The 12,926-nt window shown below is 38.0% G+C and overlaps 1 protein-coding gene across 3 annotated transcripts in view; it reads right to left on the reverse strand.

Annotated features, from left to right (window-relative positions):
- Window positions 1–12,926, reverse strand: part of DPP6 (dipeptidyl peptidase like 6) — a 1,325,443-nt gene that overhangs the window by 532,875 nt on the left and 779,642 nt on the right. The gene's annotated exons all lie outside the window — the stretch shown is intronic.

Raw genomic sequence — 12,926 nt, forward strand, 5'->3', positions numbered from 1 at the left:
AAAGCATTTTGAAATATTTGTCCTCTTCTAAGTTTGTGTTTTGATCTTTCCTGTCACAATAGTAGCTTTCTATGGTCAGGGCTCTTTTTAGTTTTTTGCTCACTTTTTAAAGTTGACCTCTGCTCCTGGATTACAAGGGACACTGGTCCAAGCTTTTGGCATTGGGGGGTCAAGGGCCTGGTCACTAGATTTCTGTGCTAGGACTTCAGGTGCTGGTAGCTTGCCCAATGTGCTGAGATGGCCTGACCTCATTATGCCTCTTGTGCCAGGATTTTGGGCTGGCAATTTGCCTGCTGTTCTGGGGCTGGAGCCCTCACAATTTGCCGCTGTGCCAGTATCATGCTGAGCCAGAACTGTGGGGCCTTATTGCTGCTCTACATTGTGGGCAGAGGTCTCCTCCTGGCTTGCCATGATACCACCTGTGCTGGGTTGTACTTCCCTCTTACCCAAATGACAAAGACTTTGCTGAAGTCCTTGTAAATTATCCTGGCCTAGAAAATTGTTTCACTCTATCTTTCTGTGGATTCTGTTGCTCCAGAATTCTTTTAGAGGCTTAATTTGACATTATTTCTTAGGGAAACTGGGGAGAACTCAGGCAATTTTCTGGCTTCCCTTTGACATCCTGGCTTCATCCCACAAAAGAAAATATTCTGAAGGAGAGAGTAGTTAAATATTAAGAATTTTCAAGGGATTTCAACATAGGCATTCACCAGGACAAATAACAAAATTCATGAGGCACTATGCCACCACAAAGTCCAAGTTGAAGATTATGAAGTCTTCCATAAGGTCTTATTTTTGGATGACAAAGTGCTACTTGTAGCAAGCCCTAGAACAAAGAAAAGCCTTCTGGAAGAGATTTTAAACTCATAGTAGAGTTTGGTTGGATCATTCACAAAGAAAAGACCAAGTTGATGAAAAAATGTCTATTGTCCAAATTTCAACATGCCATTGGATAGATAACCATTACATTTTGTCCATGTGTCTGTCCATCAAAGACGGATAGCACAGACTTGCAAATAGTTGGATCCAAAGTTAAATACAAATGTGAACTAGATTGCCTTTAGGAAACTGCTAAATTCCTTTCATGACCTCACATTGCCCAAAGAAATAATAGCCCACTTTTTTTTTTTAATATCAACATCCTTTCAGTGTTGCATTACAGCATACTCTGGAGACACATGGAATTCAATAGCCTATGAAGTAAGTGTATCATACATTTGGCAAATAAAAGTGGCATGGTGGGTAGAAACATGTTTCAACATATAACCCAAGAAAGACTTCAATGAAGGCAAGGAGTAAGAAGACATCATCAAAAACTGTATTGGAGGAAGAGAAGAAGGACTGGTCAAGTGGTGAGTACAAGGGATGATAGATTGGCACCCAGAACGTTCCACTTTAAATGTGTGAAGTAAGGCAGATATCTAGTATGCAGGGGTCCCAGACTTTAACTCATAGAAGAATATGAACAAGAGTCCCATAGGACAGGCAGCCATGTAAGGGCTATGATCTGCATTACTAGAGGGAACTTTCTCCAAAAAGGGATAATTTAATCTAGAATCTGAGTCATAAAGATGACTCATGACTTTCTCAATACAAGAACATTAAAATGCAAAGAAATATTCCACTTTGGCAGTTTGTGATGAAATATTGTTGAGGAAATGAAAGAGGATGGCAAGGAGCAGTTGCTTCAGGAATGAACCTCCAGAAGAATAATCCCACAATTTTTTTTATCAATAAGCCTATTTGGGACACTAATGAATTCTTCAATTCTAAGATCTAAAAGAGAACAAAAGTACATGATACTTTCCAGTTGTTTTTCTTGAAAAACATAATGTGTTAGTGATTTAACCTTTAGGCTATACAAGTCCCAAACTCCAGCCACTCACATCCCATATTCTTCCTCCTACATTTCTTGATGTCTGGGAACTGAGTAGGAAATTAACTTGGAAGCTTACTCACTGCCCATTTGACTTTCAAGTGATAAGCTGGTATTATTGTAGGGGGTAAACAGCCAATGCTGTTTATCCCACCTCATTGCTTCTGTTTCTCCAAAAGGAGCTACTTAGGAAGGTTACTTCTTTCCCAAGGCTTTCTCCTTCCCATCCAGGAGACCCTTCTTATCACCTATTTTATTATGTGTTCAGAGGATGTAAACATCCGAAGAATGTTTGCTATTTATTCCTATGCTTTTGTTGGCTCTGATTTTGATCACAATCCAAGGTTGGAAGCTTAATGAGAAATCTAGGAAGTCAAAAATTGGAATAAAAATTGAGAGGCAGGGAGGAAAAGAATGAATATTACACAGAAACATAAGTACAAGAATAGTATTTTACAGCTACAGTAAACAATACATTTTATAAACAGAATGGACATTACTGAAGAACTGTCATATATAACTATGTGATTGTAGCTACTAAAGAGAGAGAAATTTTTTTGACTAAGTGTGAAAAACAGGGAGACTAAAGAGTACAGGCTATGTAATTATAATAAAGAACCAGTCAAAAGGAAAAGTATTAAAAGCAATTATACAGAGATAAGTGTGGAACTAAAATATAATTGAATAAATATTTATCAAAACCATTTATTATGACATTTTTTAATCCTGGCTAAGTCCTTGGTAGATAGAATTAGAATTACTCATTCTCCAAGTCGTAAGGGACCCAGGGTGATTTTGTTCAATCTCTAACTGCAAAATTCTCCCTCCCCCCCTAACATTATGTCTGACAAATAATTATTCAGCCTTTGCTTGAGGACCTCCAATGCAAAAGAGCCTGCTACCTCCTATGCCAGCACATTCCATTTTTGGACAGCTCTATTTATTAGAATATTTTCCTTGCATCAAGACAAAGCCATCCCCTCCTTACAATTTCAATTCAATTCAACATGAATTTATTAAAGACATGCTAGATTCAAAGCACAGCATAAACGTTTCTTAAACTGAATTTTCAGAGTGGCATATTTTGGCTAAATTCCTAACAAAATACAAAAATATTCAAAAATAGAATGAGATGTTTCAAGAGGTAGTAGGTTCCTCCTAATTTCCATCTAGTGGTTCTAATTCTACTCTATAGGCACAATCAAAATATCTCTCACACATTTACACTCTACCCTTCAAAACTGGATGACAACTACTGTGTCTCTGCTCTCCTATCCCCAAGTCATTCCTTCACGAGGTTAAACAAGTGTGGTTCCTTAGACTGTTCCACATATGGCATCATCTCATTGTCCTCTACCATTTTGTTTACTTCCTTCTGGATGCTTCCTTAGATGCTCTTCAGCTTATCAATGTACTTTCTGATATGTGATGCCACAAAATTCTATTTATGTTGTCTAATCAAGTCAGAGTATAATAAGGGCCATCATCTCTCTTTAGTTTCTAAAGTTTCGTTAGCTTTCTTGGATTTCATCTCAACTTGCTGATTCATATTAAACTTGAACTCCACTAAAACACTGAAATAATGTTCAGATTAACTGCTGTCCAGTCAGATCTCCCTCATCTTATACTTGTGAAATTCATTTTTTAACTGTAGTGTCTTTACATTTACCTTGATTAAATTTTGTTGCACAGGTTTCAGTCCAATGCTCTCATCGTTTTTGATCTTTTTTGATTCTTGATGCTCTCATCCAGTGTGTTAGTTAGCTCCTAGCTTGGTGTCTTTTGCAATTTTGACAAGCATAATATTTTTGTTTTATACAGATCACTCATAAACATGTTAAATAAGCCAAAGCCAAGGTGAGATCCCTGGCATTTCCCACTGGAAGCCTTCTTTCAACGTGACAACGAACTTTTAATAATTTCACTCTGAGTTTAACCATTTAACTGATTTGAAATTTGCCTATTTGAACTAGCCTACACTTCTTCATCTATTAAAAAAGAACAGCATGAGAAACTCATAAAATGTTTTCTTATAATTGAAGTAAACTATATAGCCATCACATTTCCTTGATAGTGAATAATAGTAGTCAACATTTATATAGCATTTAGTACGTACCAGACATTACGCTACATGCTTTACAATTATTATCTTATGTTTTTCTCACCACAATCCTGGGAGGTAGGCACTATTATTATCCCCATAATAAATAAACTCAAACACATAGAGAGGTTAAGTGACTTATCCAGGATAATACAACTAATAAGCGTCTGAGGCTGGAGTTAAACTGAGGTATTCCTGACTCCAGGTGCAGATTTTTATCCACTGTTCCACCTAGTTGCCCCAATTTACCAGTCTAGTAATCCTTTTGAAAAAAAGCAAAATAATTTAGATTGACAAGACTCATTCTTGATGACTCTTGTCCTGGCTTTTTGTGGTCACTGCTTCCTCTTCTAGATGTTCATTATTTCTTTATTTTTAGTTTTCAACATTCATTTCCACAATATTTTGAGTTCCAAATTTTCTCCCCATCTCCTCTATTTTCTCATAGGGAAAGATAAATTTCTATATCCCATTACTTGTATTTCTTATTTCCCAGCTGCATTTAAAAACAATTTTTAACATTTGTTTTTAAAACCTTGAGTTCCAACTTCTCTCCCTTTCTTCCTCCCCACCCATCCCCACTGAGAAGGCAAGTAATTCAATATAAGTTATACATGTAGGAGTTTTCCTTTTGGGATCTCTTTCAGGAGGTGAGTGGATTCTTTCAATATTTATTTTATCCTCTGGTTCTAGAATATCAGGGCAGTTTTTCTGGATAATTTCATGAAAGATGATGTCTAGGTTCTTTTTTAGATCATGACTTTCAGGTAGTCCAATAATTTTTTAATTGTCTCTCCTGGATCTCTTTCCTAGGTCAGTTGCTTTTCCAATGAGATATTTCACAATGTCTTCTATTTTTTTATGCCTTTGGTTTTGTTTTATAATTTCTTGATTTTTCATAAAGTCATTAGCATCCATCTGCTCCATTCTAATCTTTAAGGAATTATTTTCTTCAGTGAGCTTTTGGACCTCCTTTTCCATCTGGCCAATTCTCCTTTATTAGGGCATTCTTCTCTTCATTGTGGCTTTTTCAATCTCTTGTCATTTGGGTTAACCTATTTTTTAAAGTGATATTTTCTTCAGCATTTTTTGGTCTCCTTTAGCAAGCAGTTGACTCATTTTTCATGATGTTCTTGCATCACTCTCATTTCTCTTCCCAATTTTTGCTCTACTTCTCTTATTTGATTTGAAAAATCCTTCTTAAGCTCTTCCATGGCCTGAGACCAATTAATATTTTTCTTTTAGGCTTTGGATGGAGGAGCTTTGACTTTGTTTTCTTCTGTTTGTGCTATGGCCAGTGCAGTCTGGCAGGTCTGGGTGGTCAAGGGGTCCACAGAGCGAGGATGAAAAGACAGGCAGGACACAGCAGTCTGAACAAGCTGAGTTTATTCTGGACATACTGAGCTAATAAATCAGGGAATTGGGGTGCTTAAATAGTAAAAAACCATAAGGGTAGCGACTGAAGCATGAAACAGAACAGATCATGAGAAGTAGAAAGGGAGGCCCTCAAGGCCTCTTTATCAGAATGTTATCCTGTATAGCAGGGGCCTTGTTTCCTGGAACTTCAACACCCAAATTCAAGGACGTGCACCTGAGAACACTCTATCACTTAACTTCTTAAGTCAGCTATTATTCTTCTTTGGAGGAGGGGAACTCTTGATATGGGGCTCTTTCAAACCCCTCAAAGTTCTCTACATGTTTGCATGTTTTGGTCTTCCTTGTCACCAAAGTAAGATTCTATAGTCTGATTCTTTTTCTGGTTTTTCCTCATTTCCCCAGCAATTTACTTGACTTCTGAGGTGTTTATCAAGGTATATCTCTGCTTCCAGTGGGGTTGGGAGATGTATTCTCAACTGCTCAATCCCCCTACAATCTGTGGACCTAGAGCTCCAGAAACAGTTGCTGCTGCTGCCACTGATGTTGCTGCCCCTGCTGCTGCTATGGCTGCTGGGGTTCCTCCACCCACTACCTCCTTTGCAGTCCTGGGACTGGGCCTGGATCACTCCACTCTTTCACACTGGTCCCACAGGCTTTTCCCATTGACCTTCCAATTTTTCCGCAGTGTTTTTGGGTCATGAAGTCCAGAAACTGCCACAAGTGAGAGAGATGCAGTCCCCCCAAGGCATACTAAGATTCTGTCTGTGCCTGCCCTGATATTCTAGAACAAGAGGGCAAAATAAACATTGAAAGAATCCACCCATCACCTCCTGAAAGAGATCCCAAAAGGAAAATTCTTAGGAATATTGTAGCCAAATTTCAGAGCTCCCGGGTCAAGGAGAAAATATTACAAGCAGCCAGAGAGAAACAATTCGAGTATTGTGGAAATACAATCAAGATAACACAAGATCTAGCAGTTTCTACATTAAGGAAAGGGGTGGGGAGGTTGGAATATGATATTCCAGAGGTCAAAGGAGCTAGGGTTAAGACAAAGAATCACCTACCCAGCAAAACTGAGTATAATACTTCAGGGGAAAAAATGATCATTTGATGAAATACAGGACTTTCAAGCATTCTTGATGAAAAGGCCAGAGCTGAATAGAAAATTTGACTTTCAAACACAAGAATCAAGAGAAACATGAAAAGGTAAACAGGAAAGAGAAATCACAAGTGATTTACTAAAGTTGAACTGTTTACATTGCTACATGGAAAGATAATATTTGTAACTCTTGAAACTTTTCTCAGTATTTGGTTAGTTGGAGGGATTATAGACATATAGACAGAGGGCACAAGATAAGTTGAATAGGAAGAGATGATATCTCAAAAAATAAAATTAAGGGGTGAGAGAGGAATATATTGAGAGGAGAAAGGGAGAAATGGAATGAGGCAAATTATCTGTCATAAAAGAGGCAAGAAAAAGCTTTTTTAATGGAGGGGAAGAGGGGGGAGGTGAGAGGGCAAAAGTCAACCTTACTCTCATCATATTTGGCTTAAGGAGGTAACAACATGCACACTCAAGTTGCTATGAAAATCTATCTTACATTACAGGAAAGTAGGAGAGAAGGGGATAAGTTTGGGCTGTGAGGGGGATGATAGAAGGGAGGGCAAATGGGAGGAAAGAGTAATTACAAATAAACACTTTAGGGGAGGGACAAGATCAAAAGAGAGAATAGAATAAATGGGGGCAGGATAGGATGGAGGGAAATACAGTTAGTCTTTCACAACATGACTTTCATGGAAGTCTTGTATAACTACACATGTATAACTTATATTGAATTGTTTGCTTCTCAGTGGGGATGGGTGGGGAGGGAGGAAGGGAGAGAAGTTGGAACTCAAAGTTTTAAAAACGAATATTAAAAATAGTTTTTACATGCCACTGGGAAGATATACAGGTAATAGAGTATAGAAATTTATCTTCCCTATAAGAAAATAGAGGAGATGGGGATAAGGGAAAGGAGGGGGTATGATAGGAGGGAGGGTAGATTGGGGAAAGGGGTAATCAGAATGCATGCTGTCTTGGGGTGGGCAGAGGGAAGAGATGGGAAGAAAATTTGGAACTCAATATCTTGTGGAAATGAATGTTGAAAACTAAAAATAAATAAGTAAATTTAATTAAAAAATAAAATAAATATTTCAGTGCATCAATAATTTCATCCATGTTGACTGTGTCTCTACTGATCAAACTATGTCTTCCTGTGTGATTCTTGTCCCTATTCTATAATGTTTTTTTAAAGAATCTTCTTAAAGGATGTGGGTTCTTTTTTAGATTTAAAAATATATTTTGAAAGTGATAGCAGAACCCTCAGATTGTTCAATTATCCTTCACTTTTGCCAAATAATTAATAAACAAGGTTTTCAAGTTATCCTTGATCTTGTGAATATTTCTGATGCTTTGTTTGGATAAAGTTATTGTTAGTAATATTTTATCGTGTATGTCACCTCCCATGTGCCTTTCTTTTGTCCTTTGGGTTATTCTTGTGATATCATAATGTTCAATGACTTGAAGCCATATACCCTCACTGGAGGAGTACTGATATGAAAAAAAGATAGCTTTCTGCAGCATAGATAAGCTTGGGATCATTGAAAACACTGCACAATTTACCAAATGTGATTAAGCCTGCTTTCCTCCTGCTTTTCCGTTATCCACCCGGCTTACTGTACAGCTACAGTGTTTTTCAAAGATATGTGTACAAAGGTCTAAGTCAGTGATATCTTTGAACATAGAGATTTAGGACAGATTTAGAACGGAAAGGGGAACTTAGAAGTAAGTGCAGTCTAAACCTCTCATTTTGCAGACAAGGAAGCTAAAACAGCTTGCATAAGATCACACACATAATCATTAGTAGCAGAGTTGGGATTTAAACTCAGGTCGTTCGAGTCTAAATCCAACACACTTTCTGTGGACTGGGATGCTGCTTTCTCCTGTTGCCCAGACAACTGCATGTGATCATATGGAAAATACACTTTCTTCGTCTGCTTGACTTTCTTTCTTCACTTTCCCCTGTATTTTCACATTGTTGAGGATTAAATGAGATAACATATGTAAAATGTTTTATAAACCATAAAGAGCCATGTAAATGTCAGCTGCTGCTGCTGCTCCTTCCGCCTCCTTTGAATTCCCACAGGTTAATTTAAGATGGAGGAAAAACATTCCACTTCTCTAAAATTTTTCTGGAACCCAGTGGAATACAGAAGCTCTACCACCTGTGGATGTCTACTGCTTGCTGCTGATGCTCTTGCCAAATAGGTTATCAGTGTTTACCATGTGAACTGGTTTAATGGTTGGTGCCTCTCATTATGGAAAGTAGAAGGGATAAATCTGAAACCTAGTCTGTGCGACAATTGAAATAGGAGCATTTACATGTTATGGTAATGTTGTACTTGTGTGAGAACTGACTTGAGTCCCTAAGAAATGTAAAGAAGAGGATGAAATTCTCTTTAACACAGTCCTATGCTTTGCTTGGCAAAGAAATGAGAAATTTTCCCAAGGCTAGGTTCTTAGTCCTTAAATGACTCAGTCGAGATTTCAGTTGCACATCCTTATTGTTACTGGATATTTGTGTCTACAAGATGTGCCCCTGGCAACTGTTCTGCTGTACTCTAAACTGGCAGTTGTAAGGCCCCTTGTGATTTTGAGCGAGAGCAAAGCTCCTCTATCCATGGAAGAATAAATGCACGTAAGATAGAATCTCACTAGTCTATGAAAGACAGGCAAGCCCAAGGATAACAGGGGAAAGATCAAATAATGAATAAAGCTTTTCTTGCATGTGAACATAGTTCTCTTCTAGGTACCAAGAAAGGAAAAGTAAAAATAAGTGGGATGAAATTCATCTTTTAGAAATATTCATTTAAATGAATGTTTTCTCCTCCTGAGCATAGGTTCCATTTTGATTTGGTCTGAAAAAGTATCTAGTTCAACCCTTCCAGGCTTCTCTTTCCTAATGTTAAAACTCTACAAAATGAGAAATTCCTAAGGCAGTATGGCTCAATGGAAAAACTAGGAATAAGGAAACAAGAAAGATTAGGAATCAAAAGTCATTAGTTATGTTTTTACCTCTGATATGAATTAGTTTTTTGGTTTTGTATTAAAGTCTTTAATCTCCCTAAAGTTTCTGTTTTCTCACCTGTAAAACGTAAAGGTTAGACTGAGTTTCTTCTATGGTCCCTTTCTGTTCCCCAGAATCTAATAATTCTGTGAACTTCCCCCTCAGTTCATTAGTTTCTCCAGTGCTTGTCCTTTGTTGACAAAAGAAGACCATGCCATCAGAGAAATGATGACATGACCTGCACTTGACTTTGTTTTGAGTGAGGGAGGGCTGTGCAGGTCACCAGCCTCACTTCTCCTCCAGAGCCATCTGAAGACATTCCAAAAGACCAAATTAACTGTACCTTCAAAGTTCAGAAGATTCTTTCCAAGGAGATTATTTTTTTTATCACAAAAGACTTGAGAATTTTACAATTCATTTTTTCATTACTATTTATGTCCTCTTTTATTGTTTGACAAGGATTTGGATATTTGGATATCCTTAGGTTGTCACTTTTATAAAGTATGTCAACACAGAAGTATATGAGAAGAAAAATAAAGATGGGCTAGTGACAGAGTGATAACCAATAGATTGTTTGTCTATCCCACTGTTGTCCACCCAACACCAAGGATTCTGGAGGAAAGCCTCAAGCATGTTGGGGTGGAGGGACACTATAGAGAACTGATGGATTGACACAGACAAGAGTCACAAAAGATGGGCAGGCACCAATGAGGTACAATCATGTTGCTGGAGACAATCCTTAGGGAATTAAGATGATTAATATGCTAAAGTATGGAGGGAGGGTAGAGGTTGGGATCATTGGCCATCCAGACTGGGGCTTGGAGTTCATTCCTGCAACTTAGTCTTAGAGAATATTAGAGAAATGGTGTCAAACATGCAGTCTGCTGGCCACATAAAAGAATAATAATAGTAACAATAATAATTAATAATAGTTAACATTTAAATAGTCCTTACTGTGTGCTAAACACTTTCCAATTATCATGTCATTTCACTCTTTCGATCATTAGTCCCTGACACCTGTACATAAAGCTCAAAGGGTTATGTGAATTACTTAAAATTAAGTGGTAACATTACAATTAACCTATACTCGAAGTTGGAGTCAATTTATACACACCTTTTTTCCCCCAAGAAGGTTATATGTTATGTACATGAGCAAATAAGAAAAATGTAAGTTCTTTGAAGGTAAGAAGCAAAAGCATTTATGTCTCTGTATTATCATTATCTTTATCATCATCATCTCTAGCATTTATATAACTCTCTCTCTCTATAAATTTATTTAGCAGTTTGCAAAGTACTTTACAAATATTCTCTCATGCTCACAACAAACTTAGGAGGTAGGAACTATTATTATTCCCATTTTACAGATGAGGAAACTGAGGCAAAGAAAGTTTAAGTAACTTGCCCAGGATCACACAGCTAGTAAGTGTCTGGGACCGGATTTGAGCTCTTCTATTCCTAATTCTAAGCCTGGTGCTCTAAATACTGCGGCATCAAGCTGGCCCTGGATACTGCCTGCACCACTCTTGAGTGCAGTTTGAATCAGATTAAAATATAATTGAGAAATATTTAACAAAATAGATAAAGTTACATCAAAACAGATAACATTACATTATAAAATTAAGTGAATATGTGGTTCACAGCGATCCCTGTTTCCAGATGGGTGGTCTCCATTTCTATTTGAGTTTGACACCACTGACTTAGAGCACTGAGTGGGTAAATGATTTGACCAAGGTAACAGTGTCACCATGTATCAAAGGTGAGACTTGAACCTCGATATTTCTGGTCCTGAGTCTACTCCCTAACCATGTGTTCTTTTAGTCTGCCAGTGTAGAAACAAACAAGAAAAAGCAGTTAATAAATTTGATGAAAGTGGGTTAAAAAATTAACCAAAGTTTCATTGCCATAATGTTTTTTGAGACATTAATTGTATTGCTTGGAGAGGTAGCAGAACATGGTTACAATAGAAGTAATGTTGGGCGTGGAATGAGATGCCCTGATGAAAGGATCAGGGATGAATTCCAGCTCCAGAATTTAATAACTGTGCAACCTTGAACACATCACCTAAATTCTCTGGAGCTTATCTATAAAATGGAAGTAAAAACACTCACACGAGCTACCTCACAGGTTTCTTACAAGGAAAGAGCTTTGTAAGTGGTCAAGTACTCTAAAAATGTGAACCTCTACCATCACCCATGAAATGATTAATTCTTGTTCCTCTCACTCCTCCCCCACCCCTAACTCTTTCTGTTTACTAAATTCCTACTAATCTTTCAAGACTCTGCTCAAACACTACTTTTCCCAAGAATTCCCTCCATTTCTCCCATATCCCTGTCTACTAAATTTCTACTCATCCTTTCGGCTCCCAAATACCATTTTCCCCAGAAAGTTTTCCCCAATTCACTCCAGTCAGAAAGTTTCATCTGAAGTCCTAGTGCACTTATCATGTATAGCACACATGAAGTACTTATTCTAAACTAACAAGTATTATAGTTATCTGGCTACGTGTCTCATCACCTTAATCAGATTAAATTTCAGGAGGGCAGGGATCAGATTGTAAATAGCTCTGTATTCACTCTCATTCAGTTAACAGGCCTTAAGCATTTATGGTGTGTCAGGAGCAGCTGGGTTGGGTAGTAGATAGAACATGGGGCCTGAAGTCAGGAAGACTGATCTTCCTGAATTCCAGTTTGGCCATAGAAATTTACTAGCTGTGTGACCCTGGACAAGTCACTTAATCCAATTTTCCTCAGTTTTCTTATCTGTAAAATGAGCTAGAGAAGAAAATGGTATGCCACTCTAGTACCTTTGCCAAGAAAACCCCAAATTAAACCTAGGATACACAAAGGAAAGCAAAAACAATCTCTGACCTCAGTTGAGCTAACATTCTAGTAGGAGAGACCATATGTAAATAATTTGGCATAAATATGATATATACAGTGTGAATGGAAGGGAAATTTGGAGAGGAGGTACTAGGAGTTAGAAGGACCACCAAAGGCCTTCTTCAGGTGGTAGCATCTGACCTGAGTCTTGAAGGAAACCAGGGAAAGCATGAGGTGGAGGTGAAGGGGCAGGGCATTCCAAGCATGAGGAAGAGCCACTGCAAAGGCATGGAAATGGGAGATAGAAAGACATGTTTGATTAATGGCAACAGACAGCAGAGTGTGTAAGATGTAACAAGACTGCAAAGGCAAGAAGAGGCCCAGTCATGAAGAGCTTTAAATGCCCAAAGGAGAAATTTATATTTGTTCCTAAACATGAAAGGGAACCTCTGGAGCTCAAGGAGCAGGGCAGGCAACATGGGCACAGCTATGCTTCGGATAAATCGCAGCACTCATTGCAGAACACTGCATATATATATGTAAGGAAATAGCAACGTGCAGTAGAATGTTGGAATGAAGGCTTGGGAAGACCTGGATTCTTATCCCAACCCTGAGTTTTACTAGCTGTGTGACCATGGCTAAGTTGC

This window comes from Notamacropus eugenii, chromosome 3 (genome assembly GCF_028372415.1).
Source record: "Notamacropus eugenii isolate mMacEug1 chromosome 3, mMacEug1.pri_v2, whole genome shotgun sequence".
NCBI lineage: Eukaryota > Metazoa > Chordata > Mammalia > Diprotodontia > Macropodidae > Notamacropus > Notamacropus eugenii.